An 18310-nucleotide genomic window follows, 5' to 3' on the forward strand; every position below is an offset into this window, starting at 1 on the left:
CTAATAATAACTAACAGCACCTCACCTATGACTCTTTAATATCTATTGCTCAAGCAATTATGTATTAGCGATAAGGCCTAACATTAATGTATAATGACCTACTGTAAATAAATAGTTCATGAAACAGAACATTCTCTGTAACTAGCTGACATAAATATAAGGAGTGAAGGATAGAGGAAATTATTTATGTAATAATCTCAGTTGTGGTCTGATAAAGACCTTTTGTGCCTATATGTAACGCTTTTTGCGCTACCGCTCACAGGATGAGTATGGGGTGCACAATAAACTAGCCGCTTCCGGCGGCAATATTAAAAAATCAAGTGGAACGATGTGGACCATCATACATATAGTGACGTAATGGACAATTAGAAAGTAGAATTTGGTACTATTGAATTTGAACAAACCGGAAAAGGTTTATAATTTATGTTACTAATAAAACCTAACCATCTTAGGCCCGATAGACGCTATTTAAGGCCTAACAGTGTTGTATTAAGTCTAAGAATATTTAAGTTTGGAAATACCAAGTTATGGAAATACCAAGTTATGGAAATACCAAGTTATGGAAATACCAAGTTATGGAAATACCATATTCCCTCTAATTGTCCTTTACGTCAACATATGTACGACAGTCCATATAATTACGAGAGGTACTATCTAACATGAGGATGGGCGGGTTTACACTGTGATCGAAACTGTGTATTAGTAGCTTTTATAATGTACATTGTTTACCTACGAGTTCTCAACTGTATCTTGTATCAAATTTATGTATTTTTATAAATATAAATTATTATTATTATTATTATTATTATTAATCTGACGGGAGAAATGTGCTGAGTGTAATACAGCTTTCTGTCACATACGTCAATGACAGAGAATAGGATATTACAAACTACATCATCAAATCTGCGGATATTAAGATCCATGTTAAAGTAACAGCCAGCCTCCCCACCACAACTGTTGGGCGGCTGGCTGTTACTGATGCTACTGGGGTCAGTGTGGACCTGAACACGGTGGGTACCGCAGCTCCTCCCCACCACAGTTGTTCACTCTGGTAAGCTCACCATTACTGTTCGTATTTTATACAGTAAAATGTCATCTCTGAATGTGCAGAGGTCGGTGTTATCATGTTGATATTTTTGCATATGAGCTTGAGGTTGTGTGGGTAGACAGTTCCAGGAATGGTTGTGGGGTTACGTTAGAAGGGGTGACGTTGCCTACAAACAACGTTACCATATTATTCATCAAGGTTTACTTCATGTTCTGTGTACATCCTCTCGTCTGCCCAAGTAATGAAAGTCTAGAAAAAGTTGATCGAAATAAATAAGGAATGTTGACAGGATTACAGTTCATAATGACTACTCATAATTGAAAAAATAGAGAATTTTGCTAAATAAACCATCTTTCATGGTGGTAATAAAAGGTGTACTATGCCACCAAGATCAAGAGATAATTGCAAATATATTATGTGTGTGTGAGTTTATAATTATCTAAGTGTAGTTGCAGGATGTGAGCTACGCTCGTGGTGTCCCGTCTTCCCCTTCATCTTTGTCATATGACTGAACCCGCTGATAATTTTGGCATCTACCGACATTCTTTAAATTGTTTCAACCTTCTACATCTCTGCTCGCAAAGGAGAAATTTTGCATACCTTTTCGACACTATTGCTTTCTAAGTTTTAGTCTGTGGCCTCTTATTCCAGAAATCTTAGGTTTTAATAATTCCACTTTGGCAAATTTATCGATTCCTGTTCGAGATTTTTGTGGTGATTATATCTACTTACCTTCTCTTTCCTGGCTTGTGCCTGTTTTATGCCTCAAGCTCATACCTTTTTGTGTGCTATAGGTCTGGAAGCCATTTGGTGGCTTGTCTGGGCACCTTTTATATTTTGTGTATGTGTGGGAAAAAACCCACTTAGACTGAAAGGGGGGGGGGAGGACATGGCAGAAAACAGCAATTATTCAAGTTGGTCAACAAACAGTTTTGTATATTTTAGCAAGACATGGATTGACATTTATATGGAGTTTATTAGGTAGTACTTTGTTTTTGTCTTAAACTGGTCGAGAGAGGTACAGCCTTTGACATGATTGGGAAGGTCATTCCATATTCTGGGTCCCTTGATTTGTAGTGCATTTCTAGTTTGATTAAGTCGTACTCTTGGAATATCACATAGGTATTTGTTTCTGGTGTGGTGCTCATGGGTTCTGTTACAACCTTCTGGGAAGCGTTAAAGGTCAGGATTGGCATTATAGTTCAGCGTTTTAAATATAAATATAAATGAATATATTTATATACATTTATAAATATAAATGTAAATATAAATAAAAATAAAATATATATTTATTATTATAAATATTTATATTTAAATATATATTTATAATATATTATAAAATATATATTTGTATTATAAATATACATATAAATAAATATATGCATTTATAAATATAAATACATTTATATAATAAATATTATAAATATAAATGTATCTAGAGTTCCTCTAGATACAAGGAAGATAAGCTTTAGGCTGGACAATGAAACTTCTATAAGCAACTTTATTACTGCTGCTGCTAATAACAACTGGGAGGCTGAATTAGGTAACATAGTGAATATCAACCTAGCAGTGCAAACATTTCTTCAGAAAACTCTGAACCTTTATAACTCCCACTGTCCAATGTTAACGAAACAAGTTACAAACAAAAGGTTAAACACTCCATGGCTTACAAAGCGTATACTTAAATCTATTAATAAACAACATGACCTTGAGAAGAAGTATAGGTTAGGAGTCGTCTCCAAAGAATTTTCAAAGATTTACTCTTCCATGCTGTCTAAAATATTTAGAAGAGCCAAAATAAAATACTGCGAAAATAAATTTACCCAAATTAAGGGCAACATTAAGAAAACATGGAGCATTATCTCCCAAATATTAGGATAAAAAAAGATTTTGAATAAAAAACAATTCTCCTATCCAATGACGATGGTGTGCTTTCGGCCTCTGACACTGCTATTGAATTCAATAGGTTCTTTTCATCCATTGGGACATCCCTTGCTCATGCTGTTCCATCCTCACTTACTAATATTAAAGACTACCTTACAGGTAACTATCCAGAGTCTCCTGTACCTAGCTCTCGCTAATTCCTCTGATGCTAATGAGGTAATCCTTTCCCTAAAAATTTAGTCAAGTGCCCTTGATGAGATACCATCTCTAATTTACAAAAAAGCCTCCAGATTTCTAGCTCCTGCCATTGCATTGCTCTTCAACAAGTCACTTGAACTCCAAACATTTCCAGATATTCTAAAAAAAAAAGCGAGAGTAACGCCTGTCCACAAATGTGGTGATCTCACTGATGTTAACAATTACAGACCTATATCAATTCTGCCAACCTTGTCAAAAATATTTGAAAAGCTAATCTACAAGCAGCTTTACTCATATCTAGCCAATAAGATATGTGCTTTTTGGGGGTCTGAAGCCATATTGATATGAGCTAAGTATATTGTGTTTGTCTAGATAAGAGTAAAGCTGCCTGTAGATTAGTTTTTCAAATATTTTTGACAAGTTTGGCAGAATTGATATAGGTCTGAAGTTGTTGACATCAGTGAGATCACCACATTTGTGGACAGGGGTTACTCTCGCTTTTTTTTTAGAATATCTGGAAATGTTTGGAGTTCAAGTGACTTGTTGAAGAGCGATGCAATGGCAGGAGCTTAAGATCTGGAGGCTTTTTTGTAAATTTTTTGTAAATTTGAGTTGTTATCTCCTCAAGGGCACTAGACTTGGTTTTAAGGGAAAGGATTATCTCATTAACATCAGTGTAATTAGCAGACGTTAGGTACAGAGACTGTGGATAGTTACCTGTAAGATAGTCCTGAACATTAGTAATGGAAGATGGAATATCATTTGCAAGGGATGACCCAATGGAAGAGAAGAACCTATTGAACTCAAAAGTAGTATCAGAGGCTGAAAGCAGACTATTGTTATTGGACAGGCGTATTGGTTTGTTATTTAAAATCTTCTTTGATCCCAATATTTGTGAAATTGTGCTCCATGTTTTCTTAATGTTACCCTTTGTTTGGGTAAATTTATCTTCGTAATATTTAATTTGGCTCTTCTAATTATTTTAGATAGCAATGATGAGTAATTCTTTGAAAGTTCTTTGGAGACGATTCCTAACCTATACTTCTTCTCAAGGTCATGTTTTTTATTAATGGATTTAAGTATCCCCTTTGTAAGCCAAGGATTGTTTAGCCTTTTAGTTGTGACTTGTTTCGTTAGTATAGGACAGTGGGTGTTATAAAGGCCGAGAGTATTTTGAAGAAAAGATTGCACTGCTAGGTTGATGTCCCTTATGTTACCTAATTCGGACCCCCAGTTAATATTAGCAGCAGCAGCTGTAAAATTGCCTATAGCAGCTTTATTGTGCAGCCTAAAGCTTATCTCCCTTATCTCTAGAGGTGGTTTGTTAATGTTAGTTAGGAGAAATGTGGGGTAATGGTCTGTAGTGCTATCGATGATTAACCCTGAAGTAAGCGGAGAGGTTATGTTGGTCCAGATGTGATCAAGAACGTGGCAGTACTATCAGCGATTCTAGTAGGTCTAGTGATTGAGGTTATAAGGAAGCAGGAATTCATACAGTTGAGGAAACTAGCAGCAGGAGCGTTATCAGGCTCGCAGAGGTTAACGTTAAAGCCCCAGAAATAATTAAGTGGTTCTTGTTCAGTCTGTTCTCTAGTATTAGATTTCTAAGGCTAGATTTAAATTCAGTCACATCAGTGTTAGGAATCCTGTAGACTGCTCCCACAGTCAGGACAGCATCGCTACCCTTGACTCTGAAACAGGCAAATATATACTCTCCATAAGTGTCTCTAGATTTAATTACTTCTAAGCAAGTCGGTTCTTGGTGGTAGTAAAGAGAAGTACTACCATCTCTTTGTATAGGACGACAGTTGTGAATAGCTGAGTAGTTAGGTATGTTATAGAGTTGAGTAGTGTCCTCTTTTAACCACGTTTCAGTAAACACAACAAAAGAGAATTTGTTATCAACTGTTTGAATCAGGGCATTAACATCATCAATGTGTTTGCTTAGAGATCTTACAGTCAAGTTAATTACAGAAACATTGTGATTACACGTTAAAATATTGTTTACATCATGTGCTGTATAATACCTGTAATTTTGGTCATTAAATTGATCATTGTCATAGATACTAATTAAGAGTTTAAGGTCTGGGTCAAAAATAGTTTGCATAAGAGGGCTGTTTTACAGAAAAGGCTAAAAAAGACAATTATAATAGAACTAGATATGAAAGAAAAAATATGTAAAACAATACACAAAATGAGGTAGGTTGCTTAAAGGTACTTTCAGGTACACTGCAGGTAATAATTTGCACTAGGAGACACAGGCAGAGCCAAGAGCACAATGGAGCAAGGGTGGAGAGGCTAGGCAACTTGGGTTACAAAGAAAAAGTAGAATAAAAATTCTAAAGTAATATAAATTTAATGGTAATTTAAGTAAAATAAACTTAATGGGAACTTAAGAAAAGTAAAAATTAACTAGAATAATTAATAACAATAGATGACCAATAAAAATCAAATAACAATTAATAATTCTAAAAACAAATAGCTTACTTACTATAATATTATAAGTGCACTATAGTTAATTACCAAAGTTACACTAAAACAAAATGAGGTAGAATAAATAGAGATACACTGAGGTACACTGAAAGATAAAGTTTATACTAGGAGACACAGGCAAAGCCAGTGTACAATGGAAAAAAAGAGAATTACAAAGATGACAATTTTGTTTAAATAATAAAGTTAAAACCTTTTGAGAGGATAGGCAGAGCTATAGTACACATTGGTAGTTAAATGAGATTATAAATTGAATTCTGGTTATTCAGCAGCTATCCCACAGTCATTCAGGAAAGAATTTAGGTGAGCTTCAATGGATATTACATAAGATTTTCCCGTGTCAGTCCTCCTAGCTATAATTTTGCCATCTGGCACAAAACAATGTTTAATTACAGGGGAATTTTTGCAGAACATTAACTTGATACATACAGCTCTTGATAAAAATGAGTTCCCTGCTGGGTTATTTGTGGACCTGCATAAGGCTTTTGACACTGTCAACCACCAAAACCTTCTTCTTAAATTACATCATTATATGGAGTCAGAGGTCACTCCCTGCAATACCTTCAGTCATACCTAACTGACCGGCTCCAGTATGTTTCGGTGAATAATTCCATTTCTCCTACACTACCCATCAACATTGGTGTTCCACAGGGCAGCATACTTGGCCTTTTCCTCTTTCTCATCTACATTAATGACCTTCCAAATGCCTCTTAACACATCAAACCAATCATATTTGCTGATGACACAACTTTCATTTTCTCCAGTCCTGACCCTCTTGCTCTAAATGCCACAGTAAATACTGAACTAAATAAAGTCCATCTTTGGCTAACTGCTAACAAACTCACCCTTAACATTGACAAAACTTTCTATATTTTGTTTGGCAATAAATCCTCAACTGAAATTAATTTAAGAATAAACAATATACAAATCAGTAGTAAAGTTGATGGTAAATTCCTTGGTGTCCTCATCGATAACAAGCTGAATTTCCAGGGACACATTCTTAATATAGCAAAAAAAGTTTCTAAAACTGTAGGCATTCTTTCTAAGATCAGATATTATGTACCTCGCCTTCCCTGGTGACGCTCTATTACTCTCTCATCTATCCTTATCTCAACTATGGTATTTGTGCTTGGGGTTCCACTATGCAAAATCATTTACGTCCTCTTATTACCCAACACAAATCTTCTATTAGAACAATATCTAACTCTGGCCCCAGACAGCACTCGGTACCTTTACTCAAATCTCTGAATATGTTAGATATTAAGTCACTGCACATCCTCTCATTTGTACTCTATATGTTTAAAACTCTGAATTGTAATGTCAATCCTGACCTTAAAAGCTTCTTAGAGGGTTGTAACAGAACCCATGGGCACTACACCAGAAACAAATACCTATTTGATATTCCAAGAGTACGACTTAATCAAACTAGAAATGCTCTACAAATCAAGGGTCCCAGAATGTGGAATGACCTTCCCTTTCATGTCAAAGGCTGTACCTCTCTCAACCAGTTTAAGATGAAAACTAACTACCATTCCTAATTAACTCCATGTAACCTACCTTACCCCCTAAATGTCAACCCATATCTTACTATTTTAAAACAATGCTGTTTATTGACCAACTTGTGTATTGGTTATTTCCTACCATGTTCCCCCTTTTTTATCTTTTATTTTTTTCTTTCAATGCAATTTATACTTTAAGCTCAGTTACTATTAAGTTTTAGTCTAAGTGTTTCCCCACCTCGCCTTGTCCGAAACGCTATGTGTACTTGTGGTTTTAGGTATTGTATGTACTAGCTCTATCTATAAATCCAACATTATGTTTGTAAGTAATCCTCTATGTATGTACTTTTACCTGAATAAACATTTGATTTGATTTGATAAAAAATACACTTGAGAAGATATGCAGTGACTTAATATCTAACATATTCCAAGTTTTAAGTAAGGGTACCATGTGCTGTCTGAGGCCAGAGTTTGATATTATTCTAATAGCAGTTTTGTGTTAAGTGTGTAGAGGACGTCAATGATTTTGGGTAGTAGAACCCCAAGCACAAATACCATAATTGAGATAAGGTTAGATGAGAGTAATAGAGCGTCATCAGGGCAGGGCGGGGTACATAATATATGATCTTAGAAAAAATGCCAATTGTTTTAGAAACTTTTTTTGCTATATTTAAAATGTGTCCCTGGAAATTCAGCTTGTTATCAATGAGGACACCGAGGAATTTACCATCTACTTTGTTACAAATTTAGATATTGTTTATTCCTAGATTAATTTAATCTGGTGATTTATTACCAAACAAATTATAGAAGATTTGTCAATGTTCAGGATGAGTTGGCAGGAAACGCTGGTGGGTGGCACTGGCACTGCAGCAGAAAATTCGTGTTAATTTCGTCTCCACCCAACACTGCATGGCCTAACTGCTGCCCAGCAAGAGTTAAGTGCATGGAGACTTAATATGCCATAACTCACAGCAAACCTCAACAGTAATCACCCACCATTAACCAATTATCATTGTGCCTGCCTATCGACGACCCTGCTGGCCAACGTTCACTATACGCCTAACTCCACCACCATTCACCAAGTATCTACCTCTGGAAACACTACCAAGAATCTATTGCCGAAAACGTGCCCAAACATATCAACAAGCAAGGTAGGGGTGCCTCTTGCTCTTTATCCATAACACCAAGTGACCTGAATGAAACACTGGCAATGCTGCAATCCTCGCCGATGTTGGTAAACACAGCATCCGCTTCCCCTCCTACTGCCAGACCCCACCTTCAACTCAACTTTAAACTCAAGCTTTAGAATTCATTCAATCTATGGCTTCCTGTTTAAAATTCAAACAATTGAGGAGTAACCCATGGCTGCAGGAACTCCACAATCTTGTGCTCCTGCAATCTAAAGCAATTTCGGCCCTTCAAGCCACGGTCTTCCAACAACAACAAACTATAGACCGCCTCCTTGAATCGTCGACGAATAACAACCAAGAAATTCTCAACTTACAAGCTGTTTCAGATGACGCAATGGATCAAATACACAAGATCAAGGCCGAGGAAACCCAATCAGCTCAAAGTGACTTTCTTCAAAAGCTGGAAAAAACAAATAAATCTCAAATCCACAAGGGCCGTGAAGAGGATTCGAACCTATGTCCGAGAGCATCCCAGACGCTGCTTTAATCGTTCGAATCCTCGTCACGGCCCTTGTGGATTTGTTCATTTGATACATCACGCTATTGTGATTTGTGTGTAACAAATAAATGTCCTCCAGATTCACCAGGCGGCTTCCGAAGACGACCAAGAGCAGCAATAATTTCATGACTCCCTGATAATTAGCTCTGCTGATCTACCTGATGAACAACAAGGTGAGAACTGCTGTTACATAGCCCACACCCTAATTAATTCAAAGATCAAAGTCAACGTTGATATCAAATCAGCTGTCAGGATAGATAAAAACAGTTCCCGTAGCAGTAGGAGAATGCTTATTAAACTTGCAAATCCCGCTGTTAAGTTTGACCTCATACAATCAGCTGCTAAGCAAAACACCAACCTCTATATAAGTGAGTGCCTTACAAAGCAGCGTGGATCCCTCCTTTTCAGGCTGCGAAAAATTCGCAAACTAAACCATGGTGTTATCAAGCAGTGCTACACTAGGAATGGAACGATCATTGTAAAGAAGCAAAGTGCTGGAAAAAGATATAAAATAAAGTGTGACCAGCAACTACTGGCCTTCTTTAATGATTGCGGTATATCTGAAAACCAGAATCCGCCCAACGCCAATACTGAAAATACCTCATGGGTGTCAGAGCCTAACCTAACTTAATCTAACCTTGTCCAATGCGCTGTCTTTGTCTTACCGTTTAACTATTGTTCTCTCGTCCATAAAAGTTCCTAAGTAACCAGTTAATTCTCCATGCACTTATTTAAGCATCTACTTCAGTATCATTATAAAATTTTACTCATAAATATATTCTTACCCTATTCTTTTTAAATTTTAAATTGAATTGTAATTTGATTTATATGTCATTTATTGAAAATAATTATTGAGTTAATTTTGTTTTCTTAATGTTCACACTAATTATAGGTTCATAACTAAGCTATATAAAATTAATTATCTACAAGATTATTTTACTTTACGATTATTATTTGTCTCATTATTTTTGTTATATATTTTCTTGTCAGTCTCTATTGATTTTTTGTTTTCTCTACTTATCTAACTTCTGTATCCTTCTGAGCTATCTACGGTGATCTTTATTCTACTTCAAATTGTTTCTATTTTTTGTGTACTTGCATTTATTGTTGTGTTCTGCTTTAATTATTTTCTATTGACAGCAGATTTAGTATTTATGTAAGCCTCTACCTCAGTGTCATAGAAAATTTTTATTCATAAATATAATCTTACCCTGTTATTTTTTAAATTTAAAATTTAATTGCAATATGATTTATGTCATTTATTGAAATTAATTACTGAGCTCATTTTTTCTTAAGTTCATACTAACTATAGGTTCATAACTAAGCTATATAAAACTAATTATCTTTTAAGATTACTTTACTTTCCGATTATTATTTGTCTTATTAATAAGACAAATAATATAATATATATATTAATCTTGTCAGTCTACTGATTTTATGTTTTCTCTCTTTACCTAACTTCTGTATCCTTCCTGGCTATTTACGGTGATCTTTACTTCTAGTTGTTTCTATTCTTTGTGTACTTGCATTCATTGTTTTGTTTTGCTATAATTACTTTCTATCTACAGCAGATTTAGTATTTAACGGTTCCTGTAATTTGCTTGTCTTATTGTATCGTGACCCCATTGCATCTACATGCACGCTGATATTCAAATTCAAATTCAAATTCAAATGTTTATTCAGGCAAATTACATACATACAGGGTGTGATAGAAATATTGATGAATGTATAGATGGAGCTAGTATATACAATGCCTAAAGCCACTATTATGCAAAGCGTTTCGGGCAAGAAAAACACTAAAGACTAAAGCTGCTTGAAGCTTTACTCTTCTTTGAAGCTAACAAAAAGCTTCTCAAATATTTATGATAAGGCTGGCAGAATTGATATAGGTCTGAAATTGTTGATATCAGTGAGATCACTACGTTTATGGACTGGGATAACGAGCCTTTTTAAGAATATCCGGAAAGATTTGGAGTTCAAGTGATCTGTTGTAGAGCAATGCAATGGCAGGAGCAAGAAATCTGGAGGCTTTTTTGTAAATTAAAGTTGGTATCTCATCAGGAGAACTTGACTTTATTTTAAGAGAATGAATTATCTCATTAACATCAGTGGAATTAGCGGGAGCTAGGTACAGAGACTGTGGATAATTACCTGTAAGGTAGTCCTTAACATTAATTTGGGAGGATGGAATATCATTAACAAGGGATGTGCCAATGGATGAGAAGCATCTATTGAATTCAATAGCAATGTCAAAGGCTGAAAGCACACCATCGTTATTGGATAAGAAATGTCAAGATATACATCAGACAGGGTAAGGAATGAGGGCATCAGGGAGCGCGCTCAGAATTATAAGGCAGGGAAGACAAACAAGTGTACATGTTTGGTCTTTAATCCAAGGCAGAAATAAGGACACGAATTGCATTTTATATATCGATACGAAGCTGTTTACATGGTCGGCGTGTATACCAACGCAGTTGATAGTTCAATCAAATCTGGCATGGCCAATGAGAACCTAAAGGAAGAGTGTGGTATTTGGTGAGTGTGGAGATTTTACTGCAGTGCAGGCTGCCGAAAGCTCTCAAATCACACGAAATTTGGGGTCTAGGAGGAACTCAAAATTGAAATCTGGGTTAACCAACGTTGGAGGTTAAATCTGGGTTGTCGACCACGTGAGCGTCGACAACAGTAGAGAAGGTGCTGAGTCCACTTGATAAGGATGTGGACTACTGCCAGTCGTAGTCAAGGTGAAGGTCATTTGTAGTGAGGATTGGGTGTATAACCTCGTATGTTTAACCAGGCCTACCTTACCTTAAACCCCGGGGCTGGATTGTTGTTGCTTTCAACCTCGTTCTGACAGTTCCTGCGACGGCGCTGGAATCAATTGTATTGGCGTTTGCCTTTCCATTGGAGATTTTCGGTGCTGTGGAGAGGGGGACCTGCTGCATGGGTGACAGCTTCTTCCCTGTATCAACCTACCCTGGTTTTGCACCCTGGAGAGGCCACTCCAGATCGACAACCTGAGCGCAACTCCATAGTCTCTTGAGACTGATGGCTGCCTACAACCTTACCTTGCTATGATTCCGGGGGTCAAGGTCCCCAAAACCTTGACCAGGTTTTGTTCAAGGTTTTGCTGGTGAATTTATATCCATTCTATAGTATGGCGACCAAAACTGAACTGCATAATCTAAATTTATCTATTTATTTTTTTTATATACAAGAGGGTACATTGTATTTATGAGAGTACATAGCATTGATGTTTATACATTCTTGTAACGCCTCTATCACTCATAGCGTTTCGGGCAGGTTCTTACTCTAACAGATAATTTTAAGTAGGTAATTTCTAGCAAAATGTAAACAATGTTAACAGGTACAATGTAAAAAAAAATTGACAAAGCTTAGTAGGTACATTAAAGTAAAATTTGAGGGTTATAAACAATAAAATGGTAGCATAATTAGAGAATTATTTCATGGTATAATGCAATAAAATAGGCGTTCAATATAACATGATATAAGAAGATATCAATGATTACAATGATAAAGTTGTATGGCTTAGGTACATATATTGGGGAATTGGGTAGCACTAGATACAGTGCGAGTTTAAAACACTAGGTAGGAAACTATGAAGATAAAATTAGGTACTTTTTGTTTTTGTTTTTGAATAAGGCAAACGTTAGACAGCTTTTCAATTCATTAGGGAGTGAGTTCCATAGACTGGGTCCCTTTATTTGTATAGAGTGTTTACACAGATTAAGTTTGACTCTGGGGATATCAAAGATATTTATTTCTGGTGTGGTGATTATGGGTTCTATTACATCTGTCAAGGAAGAGTTTCAGAACAGAATTTTCTAAACGTAAATGGCTCAATAGAATGTGTGAGTGAGTTTATGTTTAGCATGTTTAGGGATTTAAACAAGGGAGTTGAGTGTTGTTTGAAAGCAGAGTTTGTTATTGTTCAGATAGCAGATTTTTGCTGGGTGATGATGGGCTTGAGGTAATTTGCAGTGGTTGAACCCCAAGCACAGATACCATATGTAAGATATGGATAGTTTTGTGCGTAGTATAGTGAGTATAGTGAGAGGAGAGCAGAGTTAGAACATAATATCTGATTTTTTCGAGTATACCAACTGTTTTAGACTTTCTTGGTTATGTGTTGTATGTGGGTGCTGAAGTTGAGTCTCTTGTCTAAGTATAAGCCAAGGAACTTTCCATCATTTTTATTGCTGATGTTAACATTGTCTATCTGTAGCTGAATTGGATTTGTTGATTTGCTTTCAAATAAGATGTAACAACTCTTGTATATATCTCAAAACAAAACAAAACAAAAAATATGTAGTAGGTCTTTATTATGCTAAGTAAGAGCTTGTTGGTTGACATCTGTATGTGGACTTTTTTTAGTTCATTATTTACAATGTTATTTAATGTGTGTGGGTTGGGGTCTGAGTAGATGAGGTTAGTATCCTCAGCAAATAATATAAGTTTAAGAATGTTAGAGACAAAATAGCCAGATCATTGATGTATATAAGAAATAGGAGAGGACCTAGGATGCTGCCCTGTGGCACTCCTACAGTTAATGGTAGAGTGGAAGAGATTATATTATTGATGGCTACATATATTGGTGTCTGTCACTAAGATATTATCGGATATAGTTCAGGGCATGGCCTCGGATACCATAATGGTGGAGTTTAAGTAAGAGGTAGTTGTGGTTAACAGTATCAAAGGCCTTTCTCAGGTCAACGGAGAGTCCAATCGGAAACTCATTTTTATGAGATTATATCAAGCAGACTAATAATTGCATCGTTGGTACTCTTTTGGGACCAAAATCCAAACTGACAGAGATTTAGTATGTTGAATTTTATGAGATAGGAGTAGAGCTGTTTTTAAATAAATTTTTCAAATATTTTTAAAATATAGGTAGATTTGATATTGGTCTGTAATTGTTTATGTCCGCCGGATTGTCTCCTTTATGAACTGGAGTTACTCGTGCTTTTTTAAGGAAATCAGGAAAGGTATGACACTAGAGATAAGGGTGGTGCAAGGGCATGGAGGCACTCTTGTATATCATGATGGTATTTCACTAATGTTCCCAGCTTTGGTTTTTAGTGAGTGAATGATGGACACAACATTTGTCGGGCTGACTGGTGAAAGGAGAAGATAGTTTGGATAGCTGTCTGAAAGATATGTGGTAACATGTGTCTGACTTTCTGGGAGTTTTCGGCAAGGTTAGCACCAACCGATGAAGGTATTAAATTCAGTTGCCGTTTCTAAATCTGTTGCAAGTGTATAACCATCCTTGGAGAGTTTTATAATAATAATAATAATAATAATAATAATAATAATAATAATAATAATATTTTATTTAGGAAAAGTACATACATAGATGCAGAGTTACAAACATTCTAATTGATTTATAGATAGGGCTAGTACATTCAATACCTAAAGCCACTAGTACACATAGCCTTTCGGGCAAGGTGAGGTGGAGAAAAAAACACTTAGACTAAAACTTAACAGTAATTGAGATTAAAGTATAAATTGCCTTGAAAGAAAAAAAAATAAAAGATAAAAAGGGGGGAACATGGTAGAAAATAACCAATATACAAGTTGGTCAACAAACAGCATTGTTTAAAAAGAAATAAGACATGGGTTAACATTTAGGGGTAAGGTAGGTTTCATGGCGTTAATTAGGTCGTACTTAGTTTTCATCTTAAACTGGTTGAGAGAGGTACAGCCTTTGATATGATTGGGAAGGTCATTCCACATTCTGGGTACCTTGATTTGTAGAGCAGTTCTAGTTTGATTAAGTCGTACTCTTGGAATATCAAATAGGTATTTGTTTCTGGTGTGGTGCCCATGGGTTCTGTTACAACCTTTAAGACGCTTTTAAGGTCAGGATTGACATTACAATTCAGAGTTTTAAATATAGAGTAAACATGAGAGGATGTGCAGTGACTTAGTATCTAACATATTCAGAGATTTGAGTAAGGGTACCGAGTGCTGTCTGGGGCCAGAGTTAGATATTGTTCTAATAGCAGCTTTGTGTTGGGTAATTAGAGGACCTAAATGATTTTGGGTAGTAGAACCCCAAACACAAATACCACAGTTGAGATATGGATAGATAAGGGAGTAATAGAGAGTCACCAGGGCAGGGCGGGGTACATAATATCTGATCTTAGAAAGAATGCCAACAGTTTTTGAAACTTTTTTTGATATATTTAGAATGTGTCCCTGGAAATTCAGCTTGTGGTCAATGAGAATGCCAAGGAATTTGCCATCTAATTTGTTACAAATTTGGGTATTGTTTATTTTGAGATTTATTTGATTAGAGGATTTATTGCCAAACAGAATATAGAAAGTTTTGTCAATGTTAAGGGTGAGTTTGTTGGCAGTTAGCCAAAGATGGACTTTATTTATCTCAGTATTTACTGTGGCATTTAGAGCAAGGGGGTCAGGACTGGAGTAAATGAAGGCTGTGTCGTCAGCAAACAGAATTGGTTTGAGGTGTTGGGAGGCATTTGGAAGGTCATTAATGTAGATGAGAAAGAGGAGAGGGCCAAGTATGCTACCCTGAGGAACACCAATGTTGATGGGTAGGGTGGGAGAAATTGAATTATTCACAGAAACATACTGGAGCCTGTCAGTAAGATAAGATTTGAGGTATTGCAGGGAGTGTCCTCTGACTCCATAATGATGTAATTTAAGAAGAAGGTTTTGGTGGTTGACAGTGTCAAAAGCTTTACGCAGGTCCACAAATAACCCAACAGGGAACTCATTTTTAACAAGAGCTGTATGAATCGAGTTAAGCATACTAATAAGTGCATCGTTAGTGCTTTTTTTGGGTCTGAAGCCATATTGGCAAGGGCTAAGTATATTGTGTTTGGCTAGATAAGAATAAAGCTGCTTATAGATTAGTTTTTCAAAAATTTTTGACAAGTCTGGCAGGATTGATATAGGTCTGTAGTTGTTAACATCTGTGAGATCACCACATTTGTGGACAGGCGTTACTCTCGCTTTTTTTTAGAATATCTGGAAAGGTTTGGAGTTCAAGTGACTTGTTGAAGAGCAATGCAATAGCAGGGGCTAAAGATCTGGAGGCTTTTTTGTAAATTAAAGTTGGTATCTCCTCAAGGGCACTAGACTTGGTTTTAAGGGAAAGGATTATCTCATTGACGTCAGTGGAATTAATAGGCTTTAGGTACAGAGACTGTGGATAGTTACCTGTAAGATAGTCCTTAACGTCAGTACTGGAATATGGAATATCATTTGCAAGGGATGACCCAATGGAAGAGAAGAACCTATTGAACTCAATAGCAGAATCAGAGGCTGTAAGCTGACCATCGTTATTGGACAGGAGTGTTGGTTTGTTATTTAAAGTCTTCTTTGATCCCAATATTTGTGAAATTGTGCTCCATGTTTTTTTAATGTTGCTCTTTATTTGGGTAAATTTATCTTTGTAGTATTTAGTTTTGGCTTGTCTAATTATCTTAGATAGCAATAATGAGTAATTCTTTGAGAATTCTTTGGAGACAATTCCTAACCTATACTTCTTCTCAAGGTCATGTTTTTTATTAATAGATTTAAGTATTCCCTTTGTAAGCCAGGGATTGTTAAGCCTTTTGGTTGTGACTTGTTTTGTAAGCATAGGACAGTGGGTGTTATAAAGGCTAAGAGTTTTTTGAAGAAAAGATTGCACTGCTAGGTTGATGTCCCCTATGTTACCTAACTCAGACTCCCAGTTGACATTATCAGCAGCAGTTATAAAATTGTCTATAGCAGTTTCATTGTGCAGCCTAAAACTTAACTCCCTTACTCTAGAGGTGGTTTGCTAATGTTAGTTTAGAGAAATGTGGGGTAATGGTCTGTAGTGCTATCAGTGATTATACCTGAAGTAAGCGGAGAGGTTATGTTTGTCCAGATGTGATCTAGAGTCGTGGCAGTGCTATCAGTGATTCTAGTAGATCTAGTGATTAAGGGTATGAGGAAGCAGGAATTCATACAGTTGAGGAAGCTAACAGCAGTAGGGTGTTCAGGCTCGCAGAGGTCAATATTAAAGTCCCCTGCGATAATTAGATGGTTTTTGTTCAGTCTGTTATCGAGTATTAGATTTCTAAGGTTTGAGTTGAATTCGGACAAATCAGTTTTAGGAATTCTATAGACTGCACCCACAGACAGGACAGACTCGGCACCTTTGACTCTGAAGCTGGCGAAGATATACTCCCCATAGCAGTCTCTAGTTCTAATTTCTTTTAAGCATGTTAGTTCTTGGTGGTAATAAAGAGCAGTGCCACCACCTCTCTGAAGTTGACGACAGTTGTGAATTGCCGAGTAGTTAGGCATGTTAAAGAGTTGAATAGTATCCTCTTTCAACCATGTTTCAGTAAGTATAATAAAAGAGATTTTGTTGTCAATAGTTTCAATCACGGCACTAACATCATCGAAGTGTTTACCTAGGGATCTAACGTTCAAGTTGATTACAGAGATATTGTGATTATGAGTTAATACATTGTTTACATCATGTGCTGCAAAATATCTGCAATTTAGATCATTAAAGTGATGATTGTCATAGATAGTGGATAAGAGGTTTAGTTCTGGGTCTATACTTGTCTGCATAAAAAAGCTGGTTGCAGGAAAACAAGGCAAGAAAGGCAAATTACAAAGTAGAATTAAGCTATAAAAGGGGGAAAAATTTATAAACAATACTATACAAAACAAACACAATATGAACAACAAAAGAAAAAAATGAGGTAGCTTACAAGGGTACAATGGAGTAAGGGAGTATGGCTAGGCTAGGCAACCTAGGTAATAATTGAGATTAAAGAAAAAACATATAAACATGGACTATACAAAACAAAAGATATAGAAATACAAAACAAAGATATAAACAAGACTATACAATACAAAAACAAATTGAGCAAAAAAAAAGAAAAAATGAGGTAGATTGCTTACAAGCACTCTCAGGTACACTGTAAGTAACAATTTGCAATTTGAGATACAGGCAAAGCCAGGGTTACAATGGAGTAAGGGAGTATATGGCGAGGCTAGGCAACCTAGGTAATAAATGAAATCAAAGAAAAAGTTGAATAATAAACATAGGCAAATTTAAGCTAATGATTATTAACTATAAATAATTCAGTTATGACTGTGTAATTAATAAGACCTGAAGAAATATTAATTCACTCAATTAATTAAGTTCAGTAAATGACTAGTGAAGAGTAAGTTAAAAATTAAGTCAAAAAATGAAACAAGGAGACTTAGGATACCTATCCCCACTAGTTGACAAGGGGGTTAATTAAGTTAATTCATTGAGAGTGATAATATGGTGAGACAAACCACATTGGGAGAGGAAGGTGTTGAGGTTCTCTTCATTAACAATTGTAAACATTTTGCCCTCTGCGGTCTTTCTCACCTTTATCAATCCATCTCTAACGAAGCACTGATGAATCGCACCTGGGTTTTGTTGACGGATTTGACGCAGGTGGTAGAGGAGTTGCTGTCTGTTCCTAGTTAA

General features: G+C 36.0%; 1 protein-coding gene across 1 annotated transcript in view; it reads left to right on the forward strand.

Moving 5' to 3' along the window:
- The first annotated feature begins 995 nt into the window (after window positions 1–995).
- Window positions 996–18310, forward strand: part of LOC123760231 (peptide transporter family 1-like) — a 49886-nt gene continuing 32571 nt past the window's right edge. Inside the window, exon 1 of the mRNA XM_045745736.2 lies at window positions 996–1051. The gene's annotated coding sequence lies outside the window, so the exon portion shown is untranslated. The remainder of the gene's footprint in view (window positions 1052–18310) is intronic.

Source organism: Procambarus clarkii, chromosome 16, assembly GCF_040958095.1.
Source record: "Procambarus clarkii isolate CNS0578487 chromosome 16, FALCON_Pclarkii_2.0, whole genome shotgun sequence".
Taxonomy (NCBI): domain Eukaryota; kingdom Metazoa; phylum Arthropoda; class Malacostraca; order Decapoda; family Cambaridae; genus Procambarus; species Procambarus clarkii.